The sequence below is a fragment of the Theropithecus gelada genome, chromosome 5 (assembly GCF_003255815.1).
Source record: "Theropithecus gelada isolate Dixy chromosome 5, Tgel_1.0, whole genome shotgun sequence".
NCBI classification, from domain to species: domain Eukaryota; kingdom Metazoa; phylum Chordata; class Mammalia; order Primates; family Cercopithecidae; genus Theropithecus; species Theropithecus gelada.
Window position 1 is genome coordinate 69,514,949 of NC_037672.1, and position 17,660 is coordinate 69,532,608.

Consider the following 17,660-nt stretch of genomic DNA (forward strand, 5'->3'; position numbering starts at 1 on the left):
AACATTTCTTGCTTCAGCTTTTTTATCTGTACAAATCAACTGTGAAAGCATATGTCCCTTGAACCCTTTTATTGGGCCTTGATGCCTTTTGGATTAGGTTAATATGTGCTCACAGGCAGAAATGACTCAAGATTTTAAAGCACTATGAAATGAGTTAATGATAAAGAAGAGAAAATAAATATGAATGTGGTATTAAGAATATTTGTTTGATAACTTGAAAGAGGGATCTAATCAAAGGAGAAATTCTTCAGGTTGGAAAGATCTGAGCACATTTGTAGGCAGAAGGTAAAAAGAACTTGTAGAAGGAAGAACTAAAGACAATACTAGAGCAAGTGTAGTGGAGCAAGCTTGCTGTGGAGGCAGCAGGGGTTTCAGTTACGGATTCCACTGACATCTATTGAAGCCCTCTTCTACTAAGTACCTTGTAAGATGTTCTTACAGATGATGTCTCATTTAATTACTATAACTCTGAAAGGGCAGAATTATTACCCCTATCATTTACAGAGGCAGTTGTGGTATGGTTAAGATCATGAGATCAAAAGTCAGTCTCTCTGGGCTTAAACCCTAGTACTGCATCTAATTAGCTATGAAACCTTGGGTGAATTTCTTACCTCCTTCTTTACCCTTTCTTCATCTGTAAAATAATATCAATCTCATGGAATTGTACAGCTGTGGTTCTCAACTGGGTGCAGTTTTGCCCTTCAAGGGACATTTGGCAATATCTGGAATAATTTTTTATTTTGATGACTGGTACAAGCTACTGGCAACTAGTGGGCAGAGGCCAGGGATGCTGCTAACCATTTTGCAATGCATAGGACAGCTTATTACAACAAATAGTTATCTGGCATAAATGTCAACAGTGCCAAGGTTGAGAAACCCTATTCTACATGTTAGCTATTAGTACTGCTACCACATTAGAAACTAAGGGCTAGAGAAGCTAAGTAACATAGCCAAGATCACAGAGCTAGAAAATGATGGAATCAGGCTTTGAACCTCTATTTTCTCATTCCAGGTTTGAATCTAATTTCCGTGTGTTTCTCATTACATTGCAACTACCACTTAAAAGTAAATTTGCACCTAGCATCCAGATCTTGGTTTCTAATGCCATTCTCTAGGAGCCAGAACTCCGTAGAGAAGTAGCCAGTTCTAGGGCTAGGGCAGGAAATATACAAGATAAGTCTGAAACATCTTGTAGTGCCTAAAGATAAAGAAATGTTAAAAAAAATAATAATAATACACTAATGATGGGAATACGTCAAAGTACACAGCAGAGAACTGAAAGAGCTTCCAATGGCCACATCTGGAGCAATTTGAGCAAGGAAATATTGTAGTATTGTGTTATAATCCAAAGCTTAAAATAAATACCCATGAGTACAAACTGATATAAATAAATCATTGACTATATAAATTAGTGAGGGATAATAAACAAATATCCCATGCAGAAGAATTCCAAATAATTAATGTAGATATCCTCTCCTCAAGGAAGAGGAGGCTAACTTCCCACTTCTTAAGTGTAGGCTGTGTCAAGTAACCTTTGTCAAACAATGCAACATAAAAAAGGGGAGGAGAAATAACTTTATGGGGAGAATCCTGAAAACACTACCTTATCCAGGTGATCAAGGTTAACATCAACAAGTTCTATTGCTGGCATGTACCCTTGATGTGGTGTGATGAAAATGACACTTTAATTCTCTAGTTTTCATCCTCAAAATGTGTAAGCCCTATCTTTGTGTGTGTGTGTGTGTGTGTGTGTGTGTGTGTGTGTGTGTGTGATGAAGTTTCACTCTTGTTGCCCAGGCTGGAGTGCAATGGTGCAATCTTCACTCACTGCATCCTCCGCCTCCTGGGTTCAAGTGATTCTCTTGCCTTAGCCTCCCTAGTAGCTGGGATTACAGGTGCCTGCCACCATGCCCAGCTAATTTTTGTAGTTTTAGTAGAATCGGGGTTTTACCATGTTGGCCAGGCTGGTCTCAAATTCCTGACCTCAGGTGATCCGCCCACCTCGGCCTCCCAAAGTTTTAGAATTACAGGCATGAACCACTATGCCCAGCCTATCTAATCATTCAGACAAATCCCATTTGAGGAACATTCTATAAGATAACTAGTATTCCTCTAAGCCATCAAGGTCACAAAAACAAGGAAAGTATGAGAAACTGTCACAACCAAGAGAAGACTAAAAGTGACATGAAAACTAAATGTAATGTGTCTTGGATGGGATCCTGGAGCAGAAAAAGGACATTAGGTAAAAATCAAAGGAAATCTGAATACAGACTTTAATAATAGTGTATCAATATTGGCTCATTACTTGTGACAAATATGTCATACTAATGTAAAATGTTAATAATAGGGGCAACTGGGTGTGGGGCTTATGGAAATGCCCTTTACTATCTTTGCAATTTTTTCTGTAAATTACAAACGATTCTAAAATAAAAAGTTTATTTTCAAGAAACATTACATTTCAATAATTACATTTTCAATAATTTCAATAACTCAACTTAAAGTTGAAGAGTAGACATTTTCTTTCTCTTCTTATAGACAAAAAGCAAGGTCAACTAGGGCTTTGAGGAAAGATGCAGTTAGAAGGGAAGAGATGGTTTTAATACTTTAAATAAAGTAGATATAAAGTGAGATATTCTGATATGTTAAAGTGATGGAGGGAATTATGTCCTTGAAGATGGTGTAAAAGATTTGAACTAGTGAATTCAACAGAGATTTTATAGTGAATGTTATGAGTAAGTACATTGTATAAAGTGTTTTAAATCATTAATGTGAAGAATGTAGCAAAATATATGTGATGTATGTGAAACAAAATCTATTTAAATGATTATTTAAAGAAGAAATAATATTTGTATTGCTTAGATACTGAGAGAACCCGTAAATCCAACTCATCTGCACCAATAGGAATCAGCTGATATTACAGAGCCAGTGCCTCAAAAGATATCATTACTTAGCCCAAAGAAGAGGCATCTGTCAGGGAAGGCTGTTCAGCATAAAATGCTCCTTGACTATCTAATATCTATTTTTTGTCTCTCTTACTAAAAATTTCCCAATTTCCTTAAGGGAGGCAACCAACCCATCTAAAATAATTCAGTATCTCAGATATCCTGAACCTAGTGGCGGCCACACCACACAGCTGTGGCTAATACGGATTACAGAGATTTGCTGGATTTAAGGAAGGTTTTGTCTTCTTTCTTAGAGGTACCAACTGTTCTTCCTTGCTTTTTCCCTTCCTCCCTATAAGATAGGTTCTATACCTAGAGTGTAGCAATAACTTTGTGATCATGAGGCTATAATCCTGAGGATGAAGTCCAACACCACTAAAGAGAACAGGATGGAAAGATGGACAGCCAGGTTGTTGGTAATATTTTTGAGCTGAGCAGCTGCACTAGCCTAGATAGTATCTTCTTGTTTTCCAGACAAATAGTGTCACTCTTAGTGGAGTTTTATTCCATGTAGTTAGAGGTAATCCTTACTGAAGCAGTGTCCTCAACTGATTGTATATCTTCAGGGAAGACTTCCCGTCAAGAGCAAAGGATGAAGACAGTATAGATTTAGTGAATGAGATTAGCTCATAATCAGACAATCAATAGGATGGCTAATATAGACATATCATCCCCAATTTCTGGTAATCTAGCTTTTATACAGCCAGCTTCCCCTTCTGACTTAGAAAAAGCCGATCTGCAAGGGGATGGTAGATTGTGTCATCTCTGCCTGCATTTCCTTGTTATCGTCAGGCCTGTCTTGTACCCAGAGAATCTTGAAAAGAATTCATGGCAAATGGCCAATGCATTTTCTTAGAACATTATCTGTTATATATTGATTTAGGAAAATACATTTTGGAATGTACAAGGGAGGGAAATTCCCCATACCTGATGATTTCTATTCCTCTGCCAAACAGTTAATGTAATGTAAAACAAACAAATAAAAACAATGCAAAGCAAAATCAGAGTGCATGAGCATAAAAATGAAGGTTTCTTCCCCAGAAGTGTCATAGAGGAGTGTAGTGAGTTGGTTCATGAAATTTTTGAGAGTATATCTCTAGGTTTGCATTATCAGTACCTCGTGTTAAATGAAAAATATTTGTATTGTTGGTTTCATTCATGAGTCCCTCCTTTTTTCAATTGCGTAACAAGTGTTCAGATAAAAGTACTTGAGATGTGTGTAAGAGATTGAATACCAAAAGCTTAGGAGGGAAAAATTTCTTTGATAGGAAGTAGAAGGCAATATAAAAGAGAATCTAAAAAAAATCTTTCTGATGATTTACCTCAAGAGATTTTTATATATTTTCCTATTTCCTGACATTTTATCTGAAAACATTCAACTCATTCCTTAATATTTTGTTGCTTTTTACTATCAAGAAACTATATATGTCTTAGAGTAATATCATCGAACAGTTTCAATGATATTCAATACAAATGAAATTGTTCCCTTTGTTATAAAAGCTGTACCTCTAGTGCAGTCTACTCTTTAGATTTAAAATATTATTTTTTATGCACATTATGGTAGAATGTATAATGGTTAATTCACAGAGAGAAATATGTCCTCTCTGAACAAAAAGGCTAAAGTGATCTCTGAAGTGCTGGCACAAACCACTCTGCAGCAGTTTTGGAAGTTGCCAGAAGCTGGGAAAATGTGAAGAGACCATATGCTTCTATGTGACTTTTCTTCCACTCATGGACCAAAGTCAGTCTAGCATTTTCCCAGATGTCAGTGGACAAACTGACCCAGTTGTTAGGCACTGTTTTCAGAAACATCACAGGCAGAAGTAGACATAAAATTGAAAGCATAGGATTATATCCTAGGATGGCATTTTAGTGTCAAAAAGGAACAAACCTCTACATTAATACAGATTGTTAATGAAGCACATATGACTACTGATGAAATGACCAATGGAATATAAAAGTAAGACATAACTTTAATCAATTCTGATAACCCACACTTTTCTCACATGAGATTCATTGAGGAATTTTTGTTTGCTTGGATGAACAGGATTGAAATAAAGAAATGGTTGATTGGACATATGATCCTCTATAGGTGAAGTACTGGCAACTTGTACCAAAGGCCTGGCAAAATCTCAGTATGCTATCAGCCCTTTCCCCTTCTTCCCTGTCCAAAGCCAGTGCGACAATATGGATCCTATTACTGCTTCTGGGAAACACAATTGATTCCAGGAGGTCATGGCAAGTGGAGATGCCCAAAGCGGCATTTATTCCCTGCCTACTTGGCCCAGTAGGTAAGGAGTGGAGCTCTTCTTTGGTTGGTTAGTAACAAATGCAACTGTGCCAGGCAAAGAATGGTGGCCTTCTGCCAGTAATTCCTGGCCATTACTTGCTGTCTTTGGCTTCAGATACTTCCTATTTCTCTCCAGGCCACTGTACCTCTGAACTAGCAAAGTATCATTAAAGTAAATCTCAACTTTTTATATTTATGTGTTTTTATGCTTGAAAGACTTACATAGAGACCTGCATAGTTTTGACAGTTCCATATCTGCTTGTAATTATGGCAATAAGAAATTAATTTCCATTGCCGCAGGTGTGCCCAAAGAGACAGAAAAATCATCAGACACATCAGTTATTTTAGTTTAAAGGAAGGGGACTGCTCTGAAACATTGGAGCTTACTATTAGAACAAAAAAGGTAGTAAATTTTGAATCTCTTTTATGTATATTCAGTAAGATTCAAAGAAACATTGTATCTATATAAATGACATGGTAAGTATTGAAAAAAATCCTAAGAGTAATTCAACTATAATTTAAAGAAGAGTTTAAAAATGATTGCCAAATTAAAAGCAACAAAAGAGGTTGTGAAGAAAGGTTTGTCTATGATAGCAAATTTAACTTTAAAAGTTTGAAATGTTCACTAAATTCTCCAAGAGCCAAAATAAAGAGATACAGATAAAAAATGATGAAAGAAAAGATGAGATGTAAACAGAAGCAAGAAATTTAATACACTTATGACAAAGATTTCAGAAACAGAAAGAGAGCCAAAGAGAAATACTAATAAAAAGATAATTAAGGCAAATTTGAATTAGCTGAGTCTGAGTTTGAACTTTAAAACGGGCTTAGTAAAAACAAGGCAAAATAAGTTTAAAAAGAGAAATTAGTAGCCCTAGTTTAAGGAAAACAAATTACATTTAAGCAATTTTTGAATGAAAGAGATGATTTCCAGATAGTCTAGATAGTTTAAAAACCAAACAAAATATAAGAACAATGAAAATTCAGTGTATCGGCCGGGCGCGGTGGCTCAAGCCTGTAATCCCAGCACTTTGGGAGGCCGAGACGGGCGGATCACGAGGTCAGGAGATCGAGACCATCCTGGCTGACACGGTGAAACCCCGTCTCTACTAAAAAATACGGAAACTTAGCCGGGCGAGGTGGCGGGCGCCTGTAGTCCCAGCTACTCGGGAGGCTGAGGCAGGAGAATGGCGTAAACCCGGGAGGTGGAGCTTGCAGTGAGCTGAGATTCGGCCACTGCACTCCAGCCTGGGTGACAGAGCGAGACTCCATCTCAAAAAAAAAAAAAAAAAAAAAAAAAAGAAAATTCAGTGTATCAAAGGTTATGGTAAATGACCAAAGGAAGCCATTCTAGAAAGTGAGAGACTATATGTTTATATTATTAAACATGAATGAATAAAAGTAATTTAAAAAATATGTCAACACATTTGAAAATGAGCAGTTAAATTTAAGAAAAGTAGGAGAAAGAAGCTAATTTATACAAAAGATAAATGAGTAATTGCAAATTAATAATCTATGGAAAATCATAAAAGCTAACAATGGGTTCTTTTAAAAACATAAAAATATTTAATATGATGGTAAATCTAAACAACACAAATGAATGGAAACATAAAATGATACATCTATAAAAATTTAAAAATAAGATACATATAAGTCTACATTAATAATGGTAAAATCTCAGTTATATATACCATTTTATAGAAGCTATAAATTAGTAAAATGGACTGTACAATAATGAGAAAGACCAGATAACCAGAAAAGTACTTACAAATTGTATTTTTTTTAAGGCTCCTGTCCAGATAGTTTTACAGGTGAATTCTTCTAAATTACTTCCAAGAAAGAATGACTATAAAGAATCTAAGAAGAAAAACTCAACTAGTATAAACCTAATAACAAAATTCGACAAAAAAAATTGTGACTTTTTTCTCCCTTCCCTTGAACTTCCCTTCCTTTTCTTTCCTGTCTTCCCTTTTGCTCTTATTCTTTTTGTTTGCTTTCTTGTTTATTTTCTGAAGCATATATAGCTAAGAAATTTTTAGGGGGGGAAAAGAAAGAGAGAGAGAGAGATGAACCATGAAAGTCATCCTAAGATATTTTAATGTTATATTAATTAAAATAAAGTTGCCAGATATTGTCTCTCCACGTATATACATATGCATTATATACATAAAATATTTTTATTTTTTATTTTTTTGAGACTGAGTCTCACTCTACTGCCCAGGTTGGAGTATAGTACTGCAATCTGGGCTTGCTGCAACCTCCACCTCTCGGGTTCAAGCGATTCTTGTGCCGCAGCCTCCCAAGTAGCTGAGATTACTGGTGCACGCTACCACACCCAGCTAATTTTTGTATTTTTAGCAGAGACAGGGTTTTGCCATGTTGGCCAGGCTGGTCTTGAACTCCTGACCTCAAGTGATCTGCCTGCCTTGGCCTCCCAAAGGGCTAGGATTACAGGTGTGAGCCACTGTGCCCGGCTGTTACTGTGTTTTATACACATATGTGATGTTACTATATTACTGTGATATGTAAATATAAATATCTAGACATTTTATTTTAATTACAGTAGCATTAGTATATTTTAGGATATATATACACTCACAAATAATGATGTTTGTATGATACTATGTTACTACATATATATGTGTATATGCGTGCATATATATATAATATTACATGTAAATATAAAAGTAATAGTATAACACAAATATCACACAAAAAATAGGAAAATGAATTTAATTTAAAGTGGAATTAACTAATAATAATACAGACAATATCAGGTTCTTATATACCTGGAGGTGGAAGTTAGATTAGGAAACAATTACATGTCTGAAAGAACAGTGTGTTGCCATTCAATCCAAAAAGACTGAGAGGAAGTGAGTTTGACTCAGATACGATCTTTACATTCATGATTTTTCTGAGAGTCCTGTTAACTGAGGTAAATAGAAGCTGCCTACTACAATAGTTTTGTTAGTTAGCAAGTTAAATAGCCTCTGCTTTGCATGATTTATAAAGAATTGTTTTGTTTTGTTTTGTTTTCACCAGGCTGACTGAGTTTAAAAGAGCTATACTATCAGATTATTTGTTAGAATGTTACTGCTAAATGTTTTACTAATGTCAATGCAGTAATTGTTTCAGAAAACTTCCTAAGATGGCTCATCATTTGTGTATGGCTTTTTTATTTTATTTTTGGTAACAGTGAGTTTTCTCTGATTGGTTAAAATAAGAGTTCACTTTTGAAGTTGCTGATGCTCATGGGAAAATATTAGTAAATAGATGCAATATGCAATACAACAAATTAAATGTAAAATGCTCTTTAAGAACTAATTATAGTACTTGAAGTAGTATAGTTTAGGCATCCAGCTTCTGTTATTGAATTAGGCCTGGAGGATGCGATATTTTATAAGCAGCACTTTTTAAATGAAGTGCGTTTTTCAGTTTATATGGTGGTTATCTGCCAGCGATATTTTCAGCTTGTTTTTATTTATGGGAAATGGAGTTTGGATTACGTACATGCTTGGCATCATGCACATATTTCAATACACACTCAAAAGAAAAACATCCAGGACAGGAAGGAGTATCTTGTTAGTCCATGTGATAATGACTTGAGGTGAAAACCGCTACATATGAACAGCCCATGTTATGGAGGCTCTGTTTTTCCCAAACAAGAGTTGTTTGCACCTAGGTGTCTGATCTGGATTTATGCTTCCCCCATCTGAAATTTAAAGTGCCTCTTCTCTGCTACAACAGGATGAAGAATTTCCAGATTACAATGTTATAGGGCTAAACCATTAGATTTTTCTCTCCGAATAAATACAGTAGACCACTGAGAATTCTAAAGTCTATATGAAGGAGAAAACCTTTGGAAATTTAAAACAAATCATTTGGCAATAATTTTCTTGAAGGAAGCTATGAACATTTTCAGTTAGAAGTCATGAACTGCCAGCAAAGAAGCTCTTATTAGGGGAAAGCAACTGGTCTCTTTGAAATTAACATGAAACAAATTCAGCTCGATTCACAGCAATAATCAGTCTATCTTGAACAATAATGCAAGGAAGTAAATCCAGACCCAAAGAGAAGTAAGGCAGCATTCTCTTAGCCAGTCCAGATTCATACCAATCCCTTAGTGCACAGCAAGTGGCAGTTTATATTAGAGTTCCACTGTATACTCTGTATTTGTTTGTGCTTACACTAAACATGTGGTAAAATACATCTGGACTCTCCATCCATGCTAGGGGCTTAATTTTTCTCAACCAATCTTATTTTTTGTTTCTTGATTTTGTAAAGTCTCAAGTTAGAGAATTCTCCTAGCTATTGATACAAATAGGGTGAACACTACTTGCTTATTATAATCTCATGCCTACATGGAACAAATTTAGGTTTAGTATGTATGATTTTGCAGCCATTATTGGGATGTTCAAGCAATGTTACTTTTCTTTCTTTTATTCAACTCTAATTAAACCATTTTTAATGCCCAGATCTTTGGGCTGGCAGAACATTCAGCCTCAGTCACTTGGTCTCACTTCCTGGAATCTTAAACTTATTAAAATACTGAAGATGACCTCTCTAGGCTTGAGTAGAACAGTTTACCTGAGACTTCCTGTGTCCAAGCCTTCGTGTCTTGGTGGGGAACACAAGTGTCCGGGTTTCAGTACTTCCCCAGGTCTAGCAGCAGCCTTTGCCCTCCAAGACCCTGCTGTCTCCATTGCCCTTGGCCTTGCAGGCCTCAGCAGAACCCAGATGTTAACATCTCTGTCTCTGTCTCTTTCATCTATCAAAGTCACCTACTTCTCTACCCTTAAGCTTCTGGGAAACAAAAGCAAGTAGGATAAGCTGTACGTGGGGCATTTCTGTCTCTGTTATTTCCTTGAAGCAAGAGAACACAGAACTTGTTGTGTGGGGGAGGTGAGGGATGGAGAAGGACAGTTAAAAAAAGAACATAGCGAGAACGGGACACAAAATCAATATTTGCTGCTTCACAGGTTGTCAACATCTTTTATAGAATGCTCTCTTGATAAAGCTTATCTCTATCTGCATATTAATAATAACACCATCTAGTCTCAGGAAGGATAAAAAACATCATTTTCTTGTGTGATCAAAGGGATTAATAGCACATTTATATACCTAGAAACAGGATTTATATATATGAATATAAGAAAAAAACAGGCAGAAATATGAGAAAGATTCTATGTAGTTTTGAAACATATGCTATAATATTAGCGTTAATTAAGACTTAGTCTGACTTATATCAACCCAATACTTTTATAATTAATCTAAGTCCCACAAACTGCAGTGCCTAGGAGTATCTCATGGTTATCTTTTTTTTGAGACCGGGTCTTGCTCTTGCTCTGTCACCCGGACTGGAGTACAGTGGTGTCCATAGCCACACGCCACCACGTCAGGCTAATTTTTGTTTGTGTGTGTGTGTGTGTGTGTGTATGTGTGTGTAGAGACAAAGTCTCACTATGTTGCCAAGGTGGGTGTGGAATTCCTGGGCTCGAAGCATCTGCCCACTTTGGTCTCTCAAAGTGCTGGGACTACAGATGTGAGCCTCTGTGCTTGGCCGGTTATTCTGTCAATAATAGCATCAACCAAATGGTCCTTCAACCTTCTTTTCTTTAATGAATAACCTCAGTCAGTTCCTTAAATCTGTTTTGTTTGTTGTTGTTGTTGTTGTTTGTGTGTTTTTGAGATGTAGTCTTGATCTGTCGCCGAGGCTGGAGTGCAATGGTGCGATTTCTACTTACAGCAACCTCCGCCTCCCTGGTTTAAGTGATTCCTCTGCCTCAGCCTTCCAAATAGCTGGGATTACAGGCATGTGCCACCATGCCCGGCTAATTTTTCTATTTTTAGTGGAGACGGGATTTCACCATGTTGACCAGGCTGCTCTCAAACTCCTGACCTTAGGTGATCTACCCACCTCAGTCTCCCGAAGTGTTGGGATTACAGGTGTGAGCCACAGCGCCAAGCCTAGTTCCTTGAATCTTAATACTTATTTTGAGTAAACTTATTTTGAGTAAACTACTAATGGACAGCGAATTGTGGACAAATTTCTATCCTCAGTGCAGGCTCATTGCATGAGCAGTTCAGAAATGCAGCACCTCAAAAGGAAATGTCTGTCATGCGTTCCTGTGGGCACCAGACATTCCTGGAGGAATTGTAGATCAGGGACTGTGATCTATTTTTTTTTTGAATCAATAATTGACTTTTCTTACACTGGTTTTATCTAATGTGCTCACCATGTAAGAAAACACATGGTTCAATGACCTTTTAGTAAAAACACGTTTAATTTCCAAATCAATGCCTCAGAGATGCTTTTGTGGACTTATTTCTACTCAGTTCTGAATTATATGTTAACTGTGTATAATAGATGTTTAGTAAGGAATAGGGAACAAAATTAGATGGTATTTTAAATAGCTCATGCTTGATTTTAATGTCACGTGGTTTCTATTTTCTGTAATTATCTATGAATAACATGTCCTATGGCCTTGCAATTCAAAGTGTTTTCTGTGGACCAGCAATATGAGCATCACCTGAGAACTTGTTAGAAATGACCCACTCCAGACCTGCTGAATCAGAATCTGCATTTATTAGGATAAACATGGTAGAAAAGTTTGAGTAACACTGCTTAAGGTTACAATTTAGACTGACTTATCTGGGAAACTTTCGAAAAATATAGATGCCAAATTTTCACAGTGGATCTGTGGAATCGGAATAGCTCAGAGTTGCTTACAACAGGTGCATTTAAAAAAAACTTCCATGGGTCAACTTCTTACGTGCATATAACACATAAGAAAACTACGTAGTAAGTGGTGACATATATTTTCAGGATGATTTGTCACAAACTAACATTTAGTTAAAATGCTGTAACTCTTTTTGAGTGACCAAGGCAACGGATTTGAGGATTAACTCAAGTTTATAGACTTGTATCACTTCCTTATGCTGTTAGTTTCTGCTATTAATTACACAATAATTTAAACTAAAGAATATTGATTATATTTTTCTCAAATGCATGAAAAACATTAAAATGTCACCAGACTGTTTTCTTTTGTGTTACATTATGTTGATAGCAAAACTTTTCTATCTGAAAAGTTTATGTTTCTTCTATATGGCATAGGACTACTAAACAGTTCTATAATCTCACATTTGAACTGTCCGCAGTAAGTGCTTAGTTTGCCAGAATAGTGGTAGCTCCTAGGTTCTTGCTTTTTTAGTGTGACATAATATAATAAGGACCCTACACATAAATCTCAGTGTCTTTTTTCCTTAACATAAGTAACCTTTTGTAATAATAGCAATAAAATAAGAGTAGTAACAATTTCTAGCTTGATTACATCTGTTATGATCTGGATGAGAATCTATTAAAATAAAAATCCAAAACTTTCAGATCAGACTTCAGTTTTTTGTTTTGTTTTTTCTTCCTAACAAGCTAGATTCTAAGACTGTGTATTGGGAGGTACAATCTAGCACTGATTGTTAGTTTCATAACAAATTTTTCATTTGTCTGTCGAATTATTTTTTTCTTCCCATTTTCTCTTTGATAATATTTTTAGTTTTAGTCTGGAAAGAGTTAATTGCTACCTTAAGGAATACATATAATATCCTGAGAATTAAATAACTGATCTTATTTAAAAGTTGTGTTTATAAGATAAAATTGGGTGTGAATTTCAGTAACTCAATGGGATGCAAACATTTGTTTTTCCCTTAAAACAAAACATAACCGAAACCAAAAACTTTTATAAACATTTTATGAAAACTTTGCCAGCCATTGGATAAATAAAAGAGGATTCATGAAACTAATAATAACATATAAACTCTTTCTGTTAGTTTTAATGTACCACAATGATGCTCAAATATATTGTCTTACATAGTAGAACTGTGATTTACTTCACAGTCATTGGATTGAATGCCCAAAAGATATCCGACTCTTTTCTCTGCCTTCAGACAGCATGAAAAGAATTAAGAATTTATCCTAATCTCAAAGATCTTTAGGACATTTAATTACAGAATTTGCTTTGTTAACTAGTTTTGTTGACAACTCTTAATAACAAGTGGAGGGATTCTCTCAAGTGTAATTTCAGTATAGCTTTTACCCCACATAAACTCACTTCGTCTTGTTTTGACTTCAGTGTAAATTCAGAACACTTGACTATTTTCCTGACTTGTATAAACCTACACTTTCATATGGGAGAATCCTATTTATGAGCTGTAACTGCTAGTTTGCTAAAAATTTTTCTCTCTCAATAAAGTCTATTGAGTCCAGTTGGAAATTGTGAATTGTACTTTTATTATTATTATTTTTTTTAATGGTAGTTGATTCACAGTCTTTGGTACTGTGATGTACCACACAAATGTTTTGCAGGATTGACAACTATAGAAAACAACTCATAGTTTTGAAGTTACCAATGTGGTGGCCCTTTAAAATACAAGTGTTGGTGTAATTAGTATGAGTCAGCTAGCTACTTAATTAAGTTTATCAAATATTTATTGAATGGCCTGCTGTGTGAAAAGTACTATGCCACATCTGTCATTTTGAACCCCCAACTCTCCAAGGGAATACACGGACTAATTTAATGGTCTTAAGTACTCATTTTATCCAGCATTCCACTAGATTAGGATTCCTTGAGCTCTCAAGAGAAAATCATTGCATGAATGCAAAGTAACCTGACAATAATTCTAAATGCTTTGCTACTAAAATAGTTATAACTATTAAGTTATGCTATTATAAGAAACATTTGAAAGAATTTCAAATTGTAATTGCTCCTTTGTTTCTGTTTTAACCCTGGCCCCAGGAAGACTCTGATCTTCCATTACCATACAGAGATTCCAAGCCAAAAATATTTTAAAGGCTTGAAGAAACAGAGAAAAGCTATAAAAACAAAAGATGGTAAACAGCAATATCTGTTTCTGTTAGTTGAGTATGAACAGCTAAATATTTAATTGTTAAACCAAACTTTATCAAGGAAAGAAAGAGGTTATTTATGGTGCTAATGATAGTTAAGGGTGTAATGAATAATCCCAAGTGGAGAAAAAGGAGAAAGATCAAGGAACACGAGGAATAATTTTCCCTCAAGACTTTGTCCCATTGTGGAATTATTCTTCTAAAAGCAAGTGATTAAATAAGGAATCCTGAACACCCAACTTTGTTCTTGCAAGATACTGGTTTTCTTCTGAAGGAAATGACTATAGGAAGAACACTGCCTCAACCAGTAGCCAAAGCATGAACTAGATGACCTAATAAGGCTTTTCCATCTCTGATTTCTTGAGACTTGTGTTTAGAAATTTTCCTGTTGTTTAATTTTTTTTTTTTTCTTTTGGAGACAGATTCTTACTCTGTCGCCCAGGCTGGAGTGCAGTGGCATGATCTCGGCTCACTGCAACTGCCACCTCCTGGGTTCAAGCGATTCTCCTGCCTCAGCCTCCCGAGTAGCTGGGGTGACAGGCATGTACTACCACGCCTGGCTATTTTGTGTTTTTAGTAGAGATGGGGCTTCACCATGTTGGCCAGGCTGGCCTCCAACTCCTGGCCTCAAGAGATCCACCTGCCTTGGCATTTCAAAGTGCTGGGATTATAGGCGTGAGCCACTGAGTCCAGCCCCTGTTATTTAATTTTTAAAAATCTTTTTATGGAACTTCTGAAAACTTTTGTGAAAAAGACCCAAGTTGGAAATAGCTTATTCACTGACAGTAGAGAAACAATGACAATAACAACTCCCTACTCATTTCACTGAAGTAATAATAAGTAGAAGTAAATATTCACTTTAAGTAGAGACAGTAAATATTCACTTCTTCATTCATTTAATAATTATTATTTTAGTGCCTATTATGTGCCAGGCTGCATTCTGTGAGTATGAAAGTTTGACATCCTGACTTTTTACCAACCTAATGCCTCAGTTAAAACAAATAGACATAATGTATACACAACATGCTTGATTCTCTGACCTGTGCATGAAAGAATTCAATATTATATAAAATGGGAGGGTGCTGTGTGAGAGAAAGAGACTGAGGATGACTCTTGCTCTCAGTGAGCAACGAAATAATTCTCTACATGCTGCTATCAACTCTGTTTTCTCATTTTGCATGTCCTTTCACTGTCCTATAGTGGTGGGTCCCATGTACCTACTCTAATAGTCCTCTGTGATAGGTCTAGGTGTCAAGAATCCCAAGACCAGGAATAAAGCTCATCAGCAGGCAGGAATAAAAGGATACAATTTTGCCTGGAGATGTTCAAGTTGCAGTAATTAAAGTACTATGCAACTTTGTGTGATGGAAATTGTGTGAGATATTAGTGGTAGAAAGTAAACAAAACAAAGATCAAGACCCTCAAGGAACCTGTAATTTAGAGGAGGAGGTGGATATAAATCTAGCCCCTTATGATGCAATAAAGTTTTATACTTATACTTGGAACAAAGTTGACTGCAGAATTCTCAAATTTATTTGACCATGGGAAGAAATTAAAAATTGTAAATGTAAAAACTGTAATGTATCTAATAAATATTGACAGAAGGTTGTTAGTTATATTAAGAGTATGGGAAAGGTAAACAACCAAAAGGAAACCCCCCAAAAAAAATAAACCTAATAAATGAATTTATAATTAATTCTTTGCTGCAAGAAATGACAAACATTTTATTCATTGGTTTAATACACAATAAATATTGGGTATCAAAATGTTGTCAAATTATGACATTGACCAGCCAGCCTCCAACAGAAAAACCCCCACAACTCTGCTTACTTAATTGCTGCCGATATGAGGATGCACAGGTTAAAATGTCGATATGTCAACCAATTTCATGAAACTTATTTTAAAGGAGATGATTTTCAATTAGGGAGACTAAATGTATATGGCTACTTTTGAAATTATTTATATGCTTAAAATATATTTGGAAAGAAAACATACTACAAGCATTAGTGTAGTACTTTTGTGGAGCACCTATTGGCACCTCCTGTAATATGATGCCCTTTGCCATGTGGACAGGAAGAGGAAGGGTGCTATGGACTGAGAAATCACTAAGAGCAAGAATGTGAACTTGAGGGTGTTTGGAAAACAGCACTGTAGCCTGAGCCAAAGAAACATGGAGGAAGGGAAGGGATTTGACATGAGGCAGGCGGTCAGTTTTTGAAGGAACTCAGTGACTCTGTCTCTGACTCCTAACATCCTCTCTGGTAAAATTAAAATTCAATCACATTTTAGCTGTTTACATTTTCCTATTTTCTTTAGACCTTGCCATACTGTATTACCAATGCGCCATCTGTACGTATGCCATTAGTTTTATTCAAAAAATTACACTGAGGCCCTTACATGTTCTAGACAATGTGCTAGAGTTTACATATAAGATCATGTTAATTTTCATGAACAGTTTGCAAAAGTAGTACTATGATACCAATTTTGGAGTTGAGAAAACTGAAGCTGAATCCTCATGAGAATCCAACCTACCTAACTAGAAGTTCATTTTGCTTTAAATGTGCTTTGTAATGGCATTTACCCATGTGTGTTCCACAGAGGATAAAGCATGAGAAAAAAGGATTCTATGGTCATATAAATAAGGAGACCAAATTGCACCGCATCTTCCTTTGAAGACTCACAATTTTTTTTTTTTTTTTGACGGAATCTCGCTTTGTTGCCCCAGGCTGGAGTGCAGTGACACGATCTCGATCTCGGCTCACTGCAACCTCCGCCTCCTGGGGTCAAGCGATTCTTCTGCCTCGGCCTCCCGAGTAGCTGGGACTACAAATTTGTTTGTTTAAACAGGTACCCTGAAGTCTGAAATAAGGAGATCCATTTTGTTTCCTTTACCGAAGTATTTCATAAGCTCAGTTGGCTGTCTAAGACATTTCCTTTTCATAGTAAAACATTTAATATTTATTCCAGGGAATACTTTGGGAAACTCTGCCTTACAATATATAATTGGGAGAACCCTATTAATTAGAACTCATTTAGAATAAAAAATACCTATTGTATGCTCTTAAATTGATCTTTGTCAAAGTGAGAGTCATGACTTACTGAGTTGTGAAATCAATTGAGTCCTCATCTGCAATTGGGGTTGGGGGGAAAGAATGGCAAGAAAAATATCAGGGTTGTTGCATGCAGTACAGGTAAGTACTGAATCATGAAATTTTTACTGGGTGGCCATGCAGTATGCATTTCTCTCTGTGGTCATGGCCAAAAATGTCTGAAGCCGCTGCTTTCCTGAAAGTCACATGAATTGCTTGCTGTGCCAAGAGTTAGGTGATAACTAATGTCTGAATGTTGCAAAATTAACACAAAAGGGCCTACTGTAACACCATGGTTAAATACATTATTTGTTATTACCTAAAATCAGATGATTTTAGATCTCAAATATCTCATAGAGGAGAAACCAAAATAGAGGTTTAGTCTGACTTGTCAAGGTAAGACAACCGTTAGCTGGGCCTAGAACCTAGATCTCCTAATG